The sequence below is a fragment of the Saimiri boliviensis genome, chromosome 4 (assembly GCF_048565385.1).
Source record: "Saimiri boliviensis isolate mSaiBol1 chromosome 4, mSaiBol1.pri, whole genome shotgun sequence".
Taxonomy (NCBI): Eukaryota; Metazoa; Chordata; class Mammalia; order Primates; family Cebidae; genus Saimiri; species Saimiri boliviensis.
This window is the reverse complement of record NC_133452.1, coordinates 11,438,889-11,452,581: the sequence shown is the minus strand read 5'-3', so window position 1 is coordinate 11,452,581 and position 13,693 is coordinate 11,438,889. Positions and strand designations below refer to the sequence as shown.

Below are 13,693 nucleotides of genomic sequence, written 5' to 3'. Positions count from 1 at the left end.
AAAAGCAATTCTCCTGCCTCAGCCTCCTGAGTAGCTGGGATAACAGGTGCCCGCCACCATTCCTGGTTATATTTATGCTTTTAGTAAAGACAGGCTTTCACCATGTTGGCCAGGCTGGTCTCGAACTCCTGATCACAGGTGATCCATCCGCCTCAGCTTCTGAAAGTGCCGGGGTTACAGGCGTGAGCCACCGCGCCCGGCCCGTCTTTCCATTCTTTAAAGATTCCTGTAGGTTTTGGTAAGTCACATCACCCTCAGGCCTGTGTTTTGGAATTACTACAGGTGTGCCACAGATTGATCATCAATCCACTCCCCGCCCCGCCCCAGTGCTTTGTAGCTTTCTACAACGCTGAAGTCAGTCGCACTCTGCAACTTGAGTAAACAGGGCAAGAGGGTACTGGTCAGCCTCTTCCAAGTGGTTGGAGCCTTGCGTTAGGCACGAAAGCCACTGGCAGTGTCACGGTCCACGTGTGTGTCCAATCTCATGGCTTAAAATCTTACGGGATCAACATAGTGAAACACAAATTCTTCCCAGAATATAATAGTTATCAAAAATTGAATAGTCACTAGCAGATGCTTTCCGGCGCCTCCTCACTTTGCCTTCATAGCACAAGTTATAAAAATCACTGCCACACTTAGCAAAGCTGAATATCCCTACACTGTCTGTCAAAGAGGCCTGTCCAAAGACAAAATTTCAGGAGTTTCTTGGGTAAAGATCAATCATTGTTATCCCCATGAAGGCATCTTCAGGTTTCTTCTTCTTTTTTTTTTTTTTGCTTTTGTTTTTGGTTTTTTTTGAGATGAAGTCTCACTCTGTTGCCCAGGCTGGAGTTCAGCAGCACGATCTCAGCTCACTGCAACCTCTGCTGCCTGGGTTCACGTGATTCTCCTGCCTCAGCCTCCAGAGTAGCTGGGATTACAGGCGCCTGCCATCGCGCTTGGCTACTTTTTGTAGTTTTTAGTAGAGATGGGGTTTCACCATCTTGGCCAGACTGTTCTTGAACTCCTGACCTCATGATCCACCCGTCCTGGCCTCCCAAGGTGCTGGGATTATAGGCATGTGCCACTGTGCCTGGCCAGGTTTCTTCTTTTTTAAGAACTTCAAGATAGCCCCTGTGTGAACTTGTAGTTTTGTCTGTGAGTTATCGTTGACTCTAAAGGAACACCTCATTGCAGAAACAGGAACTAGTTCTAGGCATTTTACTAACAAGTCATAGAAATATGCCTGATAGTAGGCCTTGAGCCATTTAATATATTCTTCACTGATAATTCTGGTGTTTTCTAGAGATCCGATGAACTGAATCTAGATACTGCATTTGTTTGGAGAGAGTGTCTTTCTGTAAGGGCCACTGAAGAACTGTTCAAAGTCTTGAGGAGCCTCTGGGTGGGGAGTGATTTAATATGATTGGGAATGCGAGGTAATGGGTCCACAAAGAGACCACGGGCTGGCAGGAAGACTTCGTTCATTCCACGCTGTTTTCCCTGGCATCACCAGCATTTCTCTTACTGTGATGCAAGCCCTGGAGTCTTTGAGATAAGAGCTGTTTTCAGTGTCTGTTGAGAGTGCTGTACTGTTTGCATAATGACAGATTTTTTCTGTTAACATCGTGTTCCTAGGTAGAACTTTCTTTATTATTATTGTTTGTTTATTTGTTTATTTTGAGACAGTCTCTGTTGCCCAGGCTGGAGTGCAATGGCACAATCTCAGCTCACTGCAACCTCCGCTTCCCATGTTCAAGCAATTCTCCTGCCTCAGCCTCCTGAGTAGCTGGGATTACAGGCTCCTGCCACCATGCCTGGCTAATTTTTGTATTTTTAGTAGTGACAGGGTTTCACCATGTTGGCCAGCCTGGTCTCAAATTCCTGACCTGGTGATCCGCCCACCTCGTCCTCCCAAAGTGCTGGGATTACAGGCGTGAGTCACTGTGCCCAGCCTCATTATTTTCATTTTTATTTTTATTTTTGAGATGGAGTCTCACCCTGTTGCCCAGGCTGGAGTGCAATGGTGCGATTCAGCTCACTGCAGCCTCTGTCTCCTGGGTTCAAGCGATTCTGATGTCTCAGTCTCCCAAGTAGCTGGGATTACAGGTGCATGCCACCATGTCTGGCTAATTTTTGTATTTTTAGTAGAGAGGGATTTCCCATCTTGGCCAGGCTGGTCTTGAACTCCTGACCTGAAGTGATCTACCCGCCTCGGCCTCCCAGAATGCTGGGATTATAAGCATGAGCCACCTTACCTGGCCTAGAATTTTCATTTTTCCATTTAAATGGGTCAAACAGGTGTTTGGCCATGAGGCTTTGTTAGGAAGAAAGCATCCTTCTGAGGTTTTTACCTTACAAGGATGGGCATGATGCCTGGACAGAAAAGTGTTGTGGGGGGAATCTTCACCCACCAGGCCACCCACCCACCTCCCATGGCCATTCTGACGTGTGTGCCTCATCCAAGTATGCTTTTTTTTTTTTTTTTTTTTTTTTTTTTTTTTAGGCAAAGTCTCACTCTGTTGTCCAGGCTGGAGTGCTGGAGTGCAGTAGCGTGATCTCCGCTCACTGCAACTTCCGCCTCCCAGGTTCGAGTGATTCTCCTGCCTCAGCCTCCCGAGTAGCTGGGATTACAGGCATGAGCCACCATGCCTGGCCCCAAGTACTCTTGATATGTGCGGCAGGGTTATTATGACATCAGTACACAAGGGGAAGGATGAGCTGTCGCCTTGTGGGAGACACTAGAACGTGACAACAGGGCTTGGAAGTGGTATTTTACTTAGGTTGGGATTTGGGGAAACCCTTACTATACTTTGAAAGTGGGCTTGCTTTCTTACAACATCTTATTGTGAACATTTTCGTAAATATAGAGAGTGATAAATATTGGTGTCTTTTGATTTTTGTTGTTTTTAATTTCGATGAAGTCTGGTTTATCAGCATGTTCTTTTATTGTTAAGTCTGTGTCTCGTCCATCTGCAAGTCAGGAAAATACTCTCCCACATTTTCATCTAGAAGTTTAGAAGAGTTTAGCTTTAACATCCAGGGTCGTGCTCCAGCTCATCATTATTTCTGTGTGCGGGTGAGTGGTATAAGGTAGAGATTGAGGCTCATGTTTCTCCATATGGATATTTAATTAATCTAGTATCATTTATTAAAGAAAGAGACTATTATTTCCCCCAGTGACTTTGGCATCTTTGTTAGAAATCACATGACCACATAAGGGTGGATCTCTTTCTGGATTCTCTTTCTGTTCCAGTGATCTCTTCACCATCCTTCTGCCAAGACCGCACTGTCCTGAGCACTGCATCTTTGTAGTAAGTCTTGCAGTTGGATACTGTAAGTCGTTCAGTTTGGCTCTTTTTTGAGATTGCTTCGTGATGTTTTAAATGTATTCTCTGTGTATAGGCCGGCATTTCAACTCATCTGTTCCTTCATTTGTTTATTAAAAAACATTGAGTGTTTATGCCGAGAATTGTGATACATGGTATCATAGATGGATTCTTGGGTGAGGGGCCATGATGCTTCCTCTAACAGTTGTGTTAGTCCATCCATGTTGTGATAACAAAATACCAAAGACTGGTAATTGATAAACAATAGAAATTGATTTTTCCTGGTCCTAGGCGCTGGGAAGTTTCAGATCTCCAGGCACGGACAGGACTGGTATCTGGTGGACTGTTCCTTGCAGATGGCTCCGTCTAAGTGTCTTCCTTACATGGTGGAAAGGATGGAAGGGCAAGAGGGTCCAGCACTGCGTGCAGCCTCTTTTAAAAGACCTGAATCCCGCTGGACGCGGTGGCTCAAGCCTGTAATCCCAGCACTTTGGGAGGCCGAGGCGGATGGATCACGAGGTCGAGAGTTCGAGACCATCCTGGTCAACATGGTGAAACCCCGTCTCTACTAAAAAAATACAAAAAATTAGCTGGGCATGGTGGCGCGTGCCTGTGATCCCAGCTACTCAGGAGGCTGAGGCAGGAGAATTGCCTGAACCCAGGAGGCGGAGGTTGCGGTGAGCCGAGATCGCGCCATTGCACTCCAGCCTGGGTAACAAGAGCGAAACTCCGTCTCAAAAAAAAAAATAAAAAAAACCTGAATCCCATTCACTAGCCTCTGGGAGGCTTTTCCAAGACTCACTTGAAGGTTTGCCTTTACCCCAGGTGACAGAGGACACCGAGGAATCCAGCCAGTTTGAACCTCTACGAGGCTGATGGGGGTTGGGGATGGAGGGGTTGGGATGAGGCTGTGCCTTCGTAGAGAGCTGGTGGGCCAGTTTCCCCTGAACTGCCCAGGGTCGTACTAGATTGGACTCTAAGCTCCTTCAAGGACCAGAATCACGTCTTTGCAGCCCTAGAAACCAACACGTAGCCAAGTACGTGGGCTCGGATCCACCCCCTTAGGGTCTGTAGGGTCTGTGTGACCTGCCCCCCACTCTGCTCTGAACCCTCACCAGCCGTCACCCTCCCGGTCATTCTTTCCACTCAGCCGCAGGGTCATTCACTGGTGTGGGACCCCCAGACACATCCCACCTCCAGGCATTTCTGTATCTTTCCCTCTACAGACATCACGAGTCATGCAGTTCCTTGCTTTAAGGCTTTATTCCAAGCCACCTTCTCAGGGGGCTCCCCCTGCCCCGCCCTCCCCACTTGCTCTATGTGAATTCATGTCCTCACCATCCCCCGACATGCTGTAAAGTTGGCTCATCTGTTGCGGGTTGTCTCTCTCACCTCCCCACTAGACTCTATCCCAAGAGCTGTGTCTGACACTTAAGTGTCCTCAATAAATGTTTACTGAGTGATTGGATTAATCCCAATCATAGTTATCGTTTATCAAAAGCCCAAGGTGGGTGCTTCACAGCTCAGTCATTCTCACAAAGATCTTGTTGTGGAAGATGCTGTTATCCCATTTCCCAAACAAGGGACCTGAGGTTCACGGAGGTTACAGCGATTTGCCAAGGTCCCGAGGTTACTATTGAACTGATTTAAACCAGGGGTCTGGGGAGTCCATACGCAGCCTTTCATACTATCCCACAGGGTGAGTGGTACTCCTGCATTGAGCAGTTTTCCTGACTCACGCTGCCTGGTTCAGCTTCACTGCTCGGGGCCAATCCACACCTAGCAACGGAGCCAGGGTGCTGGCGTAGGGAGACGTGGGCTGAATAAATCCATCTTCGTCCCTTTGCTGCTTGAGGACTTTTTGTTGGAAAACAAAAATTTGTTCCTGACAGCCCCATCAGTGGCATATGAGATTATGCAATTCCCCATACACTCATCAACTTTGAGTATGAATCAGATTTTACACACACACGGATGTTAATTTTATAATTATTTATTCCTAACTAAATCATAGTGCAAATTCAACAGGGCTCTGTTCTCACCCATTTTTCTAAAGTTTTTCTCTGATTTCTGCCCTTAAGTTTTTAGTTTTATTTATTTATTTGTTAAGATGGAGTCTCACTCTGTTGCAAGGCTAGAGTGCGGTAGGGTGATCTCAGCTCACTGCAACCTCTGTCTCCCAGGTTCAGGTGATTCTCCTGCCTCAGTCTCCCGAGTAACTGGGATTACAGGCACGAGCCACCGCACCTGGCTAATTTTTGTGTTTTTAGTAGAGATGGAGTTTCACCTTGTTGGCCAGGATGGTCTCAATCTCCTGACCTCATGATCTGCCTGCCTCGGCCTCCCAAAGTACTGGGATTACAGGCATGAGCCACCTCATCCAGCTACCTTTAAAATTTATAATCATGAGATTTATTTAGTATGCATTTAATTGTGACCTGTTTCCTTTAGGCTAAAGCAGCGTTTATTTGAGGAAACTGAACTTCCACAAAACCACTGGTTATTGCTTCTTGCTAAAGGTGTTGCCTTCCCTTTTGGGGATATTTACATTCTCTGAGAAACAAGGATTGGAGCTAAACAAAACAAAACAAACAAAGAAAATCCCAGCTTATTAAATTTCCACTTATTACAAAAGAATAAAACCAGACCTGGGCAACACATAGGGAAAATTGCTCAACCTCCCCAGTAGGCAAATCAGTGAAAAGTAAAAGTAAGCTGCTATTTTTGGACTACTTTAGTAAATTTTAAAAATAATAGAGCTCAGTGTTGGCAAGGTAGAGAGCAGCAAGCGTGCCGGGTGAGCAGAAACTGTGACAGCTTTTCTGGAGGGCGATTAGCAGTAGATATCAGATGCCTCTACATGTTCCCTTGAATTGAACAACTTCAGTCACAGGAACTGCTCTTTAAAAATTACCATGAATGTTGGCCAAAATGTGCATACATAGATGTCCAGGACAGCATTGTTTATAATTGTTTTAATTTTGGAAAAACTATCGACCAAAATGTCTAGAGAAAGTAAAATTATGGAGAATGTACACACAGTATTATTCTAATTGTATAAATTTCAAAATTGGGCAAAACTAAACAGTAGATTGTTTGGGGGATATATTCATATATAATAAAATCATTGGCCGGGTGCAGTGGCTCACACTGTAACCCAGCACTTTGGGAGGCTGAGGTGGGTGGACCATGTGAAGTCAGGAGTTTGAGACCAGCCCGGCCAACATTGGTGAGACCGCATCGCTACTGAAAATACAAAAATTAGCCAGGTGTGGTAGCAGATGCCTGTAATCCCAGCTGCTTGGGAGGCTGAAGCAGGAGAATCATTTGAACCTGGGAAGTAGAGGTTGCAGTGAGTCAAGATCGTGCCGTTACACTTCAGCCTGGGTGACAAGAGCAAGACTGCGTCTCAAAAAATTTTTTTTTAAGTAAGACCATCAAGAAAAGGATTATTAACAGACAATTTGAAATGGTGTTTCCTGTAGACAGGCATGAGAGAGGATTTGATAAGGGAGGAGTTGTTCTGGGGCGCTTCTGAAGTCCTGGTGGTTATTTTTCTTAAGCTGAGAGGTGTGCACATGGATGTGAATTTTTTTTTTTTTTTTTGAGATGGAGTTTCACTCTTGTTGCCCAGGCTGGGGTGCAATGGCGCCATCTCGGCTCACTGCAACCTCTGCCTCCCGGTTCAAGCCATTCTCCTGCCTCAGCCTCCAAGGTAACTGGGATTACAGGCATGTGCCACCATGCCTGGCTAATTTTGTATTTTTAGTAGAGATGGGATTTCTCTCTGTTGGTTAGGCTGGTCTCGAACTCCTGACCTCAAGTGATCTGCCTGACTCTGCCTCCTAAAGTGCTGGGATAATAGGCGTGAGCCACTGCGCCCGGCTGGATGTTAATTTTATAATTATTGTTTAATCCTATGTATTATATGTACTCTTTTATATATTTCACGGCAAAAAAAGAAAAAAAGAAAACCAAAGGAATGGTTTGCTCAGCTTGCAAAGGGCATCCGCATTTCGTGGGATTTTAAAAAGGCTGGTAATCCCTAAGCTTACCATGCATAGGCATGGTTCTGTCTTTTTTTGTTAACTAATTGAACCTCACCATGACCCTATGAGATAGATCCCCATTTTACAGATGAGGAAACTGAGGCCCTGGAGGGTAAGCTAATTGCTCAAGCTCACACAGCCACTATGTCAGGTCCAGGCAGTGGAAGGCTGCTGTGTGGCCTCCTCACTCAGCATCTGGAGAGCTTTGCAGAAATGTTCTCAGTGTGTTCTTGATTGTCAGGATTTATTATTTTTAATATAGCTGTGGCTTCCATTGACTCTTAGTTTTCTGCCCTATTTCATTTTTAATATAAAAGGGCATGAAACTTTGCTTACAGTGTCAGGAGATAAATTTGTGACCTTCAGAGAAAGTCGCTGGCAGGAGGCACCCTGCCTGCCTTGAGTTTTTCCTTCCCTGTTGCCCAGACTTTCTTTCCAACCCAAATGGTGCCAGTAGCTTTAATAAAAGTCAGGCTGAGTTTTTGGTTGCTCTTCTGGGCCAGAATCTTTTGGACGACTCCATTGGCTGCTCTCAGTTTGTGACCTGTCGAAGGCTCTGTTCTGGCTCTAGAGCAAGCAAAACCAGGAGCCCTGCCAGGACGACGGTGGTGGAGCCATAAGTCATTTGAGAAGGAATCCGCTTGACGGACCAACTTCTCTGCTCTGCTTTCGTTATCTGAGGGTGTATCCTCCCCTCCCTGCTCAGCAGACACAGCAGCTGAACTACTCAGAGACACAAGCATACGTTATGGCCCAAAGGTTTAGGAGCCCAGCTCCACTTCCAGGTCAACTTCTGAGGTGTGATGCAATTTGGGGCGTGGCTCAACTTGCCTTGACCTTGAAAGATGAATAATGATGCTGCTTTCTGGATGCTTTATAATTCTGGGCGCCAACCCAGACGAGCCCAGCCGTGCACTCTCTTTCTACCTGCACGTCAACAGCTGCACACCCAAGGAGCCAGGCGCATGGCAGGGCAGCCCTAACTCCAGGACACTCACACGTGCGTGCTGGGGACTCTGCCCTGTTGTGTTCCCAAGTCCAACTGTGCCCAGCACTGCCCAGCAATCCTGATGTCTTTGCCTGATTAACACAGTTTTTTTTGCTGTCCACAACAACCGTTTCATACCTCCTCCAGTCTTTTCAAACCTGCTGTTGCTCCTCACTCACAACAAATCTCCCTTTTTACTCTACCAAGAAAGAAAAGAAGCAGGTTGAAATTTCCCAATCCTCCTGATAACCAAAATTAACCAACCGCATTTGCACCCAAGTGACTCTCCTTTCCCCGCCCACGATAGAAGAAGCTGATGCCTGCAGGGATACTTGGGATCCTGCTCTCCCCTGCCTTCCCTGTTCCTTATTCTGCTACTTACCCTTCTTCTCTCTTATGCATTTGGCCTCCGCTTACCTGGCTCCTTAAACACATTCAAGTCTCTTGTAATGAAACAAAACACCTTCACGCAACCTTCCATTCCCCTCCAGCTACCATTTTTCTCTTCCCCACCTCAGCTAATCTTTTTATTTTGATTTGTTTCGCTTTGAGACAGAGTCTTGCTCAGCTGCCCAGGCTAGAGTATCATGGTGTGATCTTGGCTCACTGCAACCTCCCACCAGGTTCAAGCGATTCTCCCACCTCAGTCTACCAAGTAGCTGGGATGACAGGTGTGTGCCACCATGCCCGGCCAGTTTTTGTATTTTTAGTAGAGATGGGGTTTTGCCATGTTGGCCAGGGTGGTTTTGAATTCCTGACCTCTAGTGATCTGCCCGCCTTGGCCTCCCAGAGTGCTGGGATAACGGGCATGCACCACCTCACCGAACCCCTCAGCTAAGCTTTTATGAGTTGTCTGCACTTGGCATTCCCATGTTTCCCCTCCCAATTACACAGCCCTCCCCGTCTGGATCTCACCCCTTCACTCTGCAAAAGAAGGTTCCTTCTCTTCCTACCCTTCTGTACATTCATATTTCAGCTGTGTCTCATCTAAATAGCACAGAGTCAGATGGTCTTAAATCCATTCATTGACTTTTTTTGTAGTATGTAATCTGATCTAGTTTATTGTAACGTTTTTCTCTCGATCTGTGTTACTATCTCTACCCCTTTCTTTTCATCTTTCTTTTTTTTTTTGCAATGTAATTCACTTTATTTTTCTTGTATAAAAACCCTATGTTGTAGCCACAGCTGGAGCTTGGGTCCTCTGCACGGAGACTCTGGTGTGGGTCTTGACGAGGTGGTCCGTGAATTCCTGATAGGGAGACTTGGTGAATACAGTCTCCTTCCAGAGATCAGGGGTCAGGTAGCTGTAAGTCTTAGAGATGGCATCAAACGTAGCCTTGGCTGGACAACAGAAGAACCCCAGCAAGGTCAGTGGTGTGCTTGAGGCAAGACCCCCATCCCAAAAACTGTCGCCCTCCTAGGAACAGAGAGGCCATTCTGGGCAGGTCTGTCGTGCATTAGGAGAGCCTTTCTCTGCCTCCCTGAAACATCTTTCTTTTTGGATTAAACAAGTCTGGCTTCTATCATTTCTGGTAGGCAGTAAGATGGTTAGACTTACTGTTTATTCCATCAAAGGTATTGGATCCTTTTTTTCTCTACCATTAAAGTTTTCTCTTTAACTTTGATTTTAAGGAATTTTATTATGATGTACCTATGTATAGTTTAAAAAAAATATTGTTCCTCTTAAATCTGTGGTTTATTGTCTCTTGTTAGGCTTCAGAAATTCTTAACCATTATCTTTTCAGTTACACCTTCTGTCGCATTTTTCTCTATATGAGAGTCCAAACATATATTATACTTTTTCATTATGTCCTGTATGTCTCCCTCCCTCTCTCTCTCTCTGTCTCTCTCTCCCATCTTTTTGAGATGAGAGTCTCACTCTATTGCCCAGGCTGGAGTGCAGTGGCACAGCCCTAGCTGACTGCATCCCAGAACTCTTGGACTTAGCTGCAGAAGCACTCAGCTAATTATTTTTGTTGTTGTTGTTGTTAGAGACAGGGTCTCACTGTGTTGTGGAAACTGGTCATGATCTCCTGGCCTCAAGCAATCCTCCCACCTTGGCCTCCCAAAGTACTGGGATTACAGGCATGATCCACAGTATTTGGCCCTGTATGGCTCTTATACTCTTTATTTTTCTTTCATTTTTTTTCCCTCTGTGTTTCACTGCAAATATTTTCTATTGACCCATCTTCCAGTTTACCAATCCTCCCTTCAGCTAAGTCTGATCTTATATTAATTTAATTTGTCAAGTTCTTCATTTCAGTTACCTTACTTCTTAGGCTTTTTTTTTTTTTTTTTTTTTTTTTTGATGAAGTCTTACTCTGTCAACCAGCCTGTAGGGCAGTGGTATGATCTCAGCTCAGTGCAACCTCTGCCTCCTGGCTTCAAGTGATTCTCCTGCCTCATCCTCCTGTGTAGCTGGGATTATAAGTGTGTGCCACCACACCTGGCTAATTTTTGTGTTTTTAGTAGCGTTAGATTTCACCCTGTTGGCCAGGCTGATCTTGAACTCCTGAACCCAGATGATCTGCCTGCCTCAGCCTCCCAAAGTGCTGGTATTACAGATGTGAGCCACCATGGCCAACTCCTTAATTTCTATTTGATTTATTATTATAAATTCTAGCCAAGTGTGGTGGTTCATGCCTGTAATCCCAGCACTTTAGGAAACTGAGGCAGGCAGACCACCTGAGGTCGTGCCATTGCACTCCAGCCTGGGTGGCAGGGTGAGACTCCATCTCAAAAAAAATAAAAATAAAAATAAATAAAAATAAATTCTAGTCCTCTGGAGAAATTTCTGTTTGATTTTTTGTTATAATTCTAGTTCTCTGGAGAAATTCTTTTTTTTTTTTTTTTTTTTTTTTGAGACGGAGTTTCACTCTTGTTACCCAGGCTGGAGTGCAATGGCTCAATCTCGGCTCACTGCAACCTCCGCCTCCTGGGTTCAGGCAATTCTCCTGCCTCAGCCTCCTGAGTAGCTGGCATTACAGGCATGTGCCACCATGCCCAGCTAATTTTTTGTATTTTTAGTAGAGACGGGATTTCACTATGTTGACTAGGATGGTCTAGATCTCTTGACCTCATGATCCACCCACCTCGGCCTCCCAAAGTGCTGGGATTACAGGCGTGAGCCACCGCGCCCGGCCCCAAAAAAAAAAAAGTTCTCAAGATGATTAAAGAAGTGGTTGTCTGTTGGTGAGAGGTCAGGTGAATATGGTGGATGAGGCAAAACGTTGTAGCCTAATTCATTTAACTTTTGTTTTTGTTTTTTTGCTTTGAGATGGAGTCTCGCTCTGTCGCCCATGCTGGAGTGCAGCAGTGGCACTATCTCAGCTCACTGCAACTTCCACCTCTTGGGTTCATCTGATTCTCCTGCCTCAGCCTCCTGAGTAGCTGGGATTACAGGCATGCACCACCACACCTGGCTAATTTTTGTATTTTTAGTAGAGACGGGGTTTTAGCATGTTGGCCAGCTGGTCTCAAACTCCTGACCTCACGTGATCTGCCTGCCTTGGCCTCCCAGAGTGCTGGGATTACAGGTGTGAGTCATTGCGCCTGGCCTTGTTCATCTTTTGAAGTGTTGGTTAGTCTGGTGTTGTTGTAGAGAAGGATTGGGCCCCTTTTGTTGACCAGAGTCAACTGCAGACATTGCAATTTTTGATGCGTCTCATGAATTTGCTGAGCATACATCTCAGGTGTATGCTCACTTGGACTCAGAAAGCTGTAGTGGATGAGACTGGCAGCAGGCCACCAAACAGTGACCAGGACCTTTTTTTGGTGCAAGTTTGGCTTTGGGAAGCGCTTTGGAGCTTCTTCTCAGTTCAGTTGCTAAGCTGGTCATTGCTGGTTGTCATATAACATCCACTTTTCATCCTACATCACAATCTGATTGAGAAATGGTTTGTTGTTGTGTAGAATAAGAGAAGACAACACTTCAAAATGAAGATTGTTTTTTTATTTTTGCTCAGCACACGAGGCACCCACTCACCGAGCTTTTTCACCTTTCCAATTTGCTTCAAATGCCGAACAATTGTGGAACGATTGACGTTGAGTTTCTCGGCAAATTCTCCTGTAGTTGTAGGATCGGCTTCGATGATTGGTCTCAGTTGGTCGTTGTTATCTTCCGGTGACTGGCCACTGCACCCCTCATCTTTAAGGCTCTCGTCTCCTTCGCAAAATTTCTTGAACTCCCACTGCACTGTATGCTGCTGGGCCAAATGCATTGTTGATGTCAATTTTGCTAAAGGCGCATGTGCCCCTGGCTGGCATCCTAAAGCATGGATTTGCCCTGTCTCTATGACCTTCGCTCCTTAGGTTCCACATGACTTCATGGCCTTGAATGCTGATTTTGTCTCCCAATCTCGTTAGGCTGCTGAAAACTCCGCTCAGCTTCTTAGTCTCTTTGCTGTTTCATTTAGATTGACTTCTTGGTCATCCAACCCTTGGACATACAGCTGTAGTCATTCAAACAATGTGTTCTTATTATTATTATTATTATTTTTGAGACAGAATCTCACTCTGTCACCCAGGCTGGAGTGCAGTGGCACGATCTCAGCTCATCACAACCTCTACCTCCCTAGTTCAAGTGATTCTCCTGCTTTAGCCTCCTTAGTAGCTGGGACTACAGGCACGTGCCATCATACCCTGCTAATTTTTGTATTTTTAGTAGAAACGGGGTTTCACCACATTGGCCGGGCTGGTCTCGAACTCCTAACCTCAGGTGATCACCTGCCTCAGACTCCCAAAGTACTGGGATTACAGGCCTGAGCCAGCACGCCCGGCCCAAACTGTGTTCTTGATGCAAGGAGAGTCAAGCGTAGACTAGAGTCAAAAGTCCTGTGTTGCTTGCATGGGGACTAATGCCCTGATGTGAGAGCAGCTCCGAATGTTGCTTGCTTCAGTGTGCGTCTCCTCAGCATTCTGGCCCCTTTCATCCTGGTGGTCTTGGTGGCTCTGCAATGTCTTGAAATAGTTTGGTTGTTTAATTCAGCTTTCTAATTGTTCTCAGCAGAGAAGTGTGTGTCACACCATTTAGTTCAACATAGCCTGAAGCTGAGTCCCATGACAAATGCTGTATTAATCGCTTTCATCAGCCTCTCCATTCATCCACCTGGTTCTCAGGCCGCTCGCACCTTTTACCAAGCTCCTTTATACATTCTCTTCTATCTTCACTTCTCATACCTCACTTATTCATGCTGGCCCACCAGTCCATCCCCCTCTGGTAGAGTGGGGGTTTCACCATATTGGCCAGGCTGATTTCAAACGCCTGACCTCGAGTGATCCGCCTACCTACCCCTCCTGAAGTGTTGGGATTATGGGTGTGAGCCACCATGCCCGGTCCATGCCTAAGT

The 13,693-nt window shown here is 45.8% G+C and overlaps 1 protein-coding gene, 1 non-coding gene and 1 pseudogene across 6 annotated transcripts in view; 1 reads left to right on the top strand and 2 right to left on the bottom strand.

The window, feature by feature from the left end:
• The window catches only part of SYTL3 (synaptotagmin like 3), a 119,034-nt gene that overhangs the window by 84,227 nt on the left and 21,114 nt on the right, over nucleotides 1-13,693 (top strand). The gene's annotated exons all lie outside the window — the stretch shown is intronic.
• Nucleotides 153-1,581, bottom strand: LOC104652319 (archaemetzincin-2-like; annotated as a pseudogene).
• On the bottom strand, nucleotides 9,750-9,888 carry LOC120363474 (small nucleolar RNA SNORA64/SNORA10 family). Its single transcript, XR_005579019.1, has one exon. It is a non-coding gene; the product is annotated as a small nucleolar RNA SNORA64/SNORA10 family (small nucleolar RNA).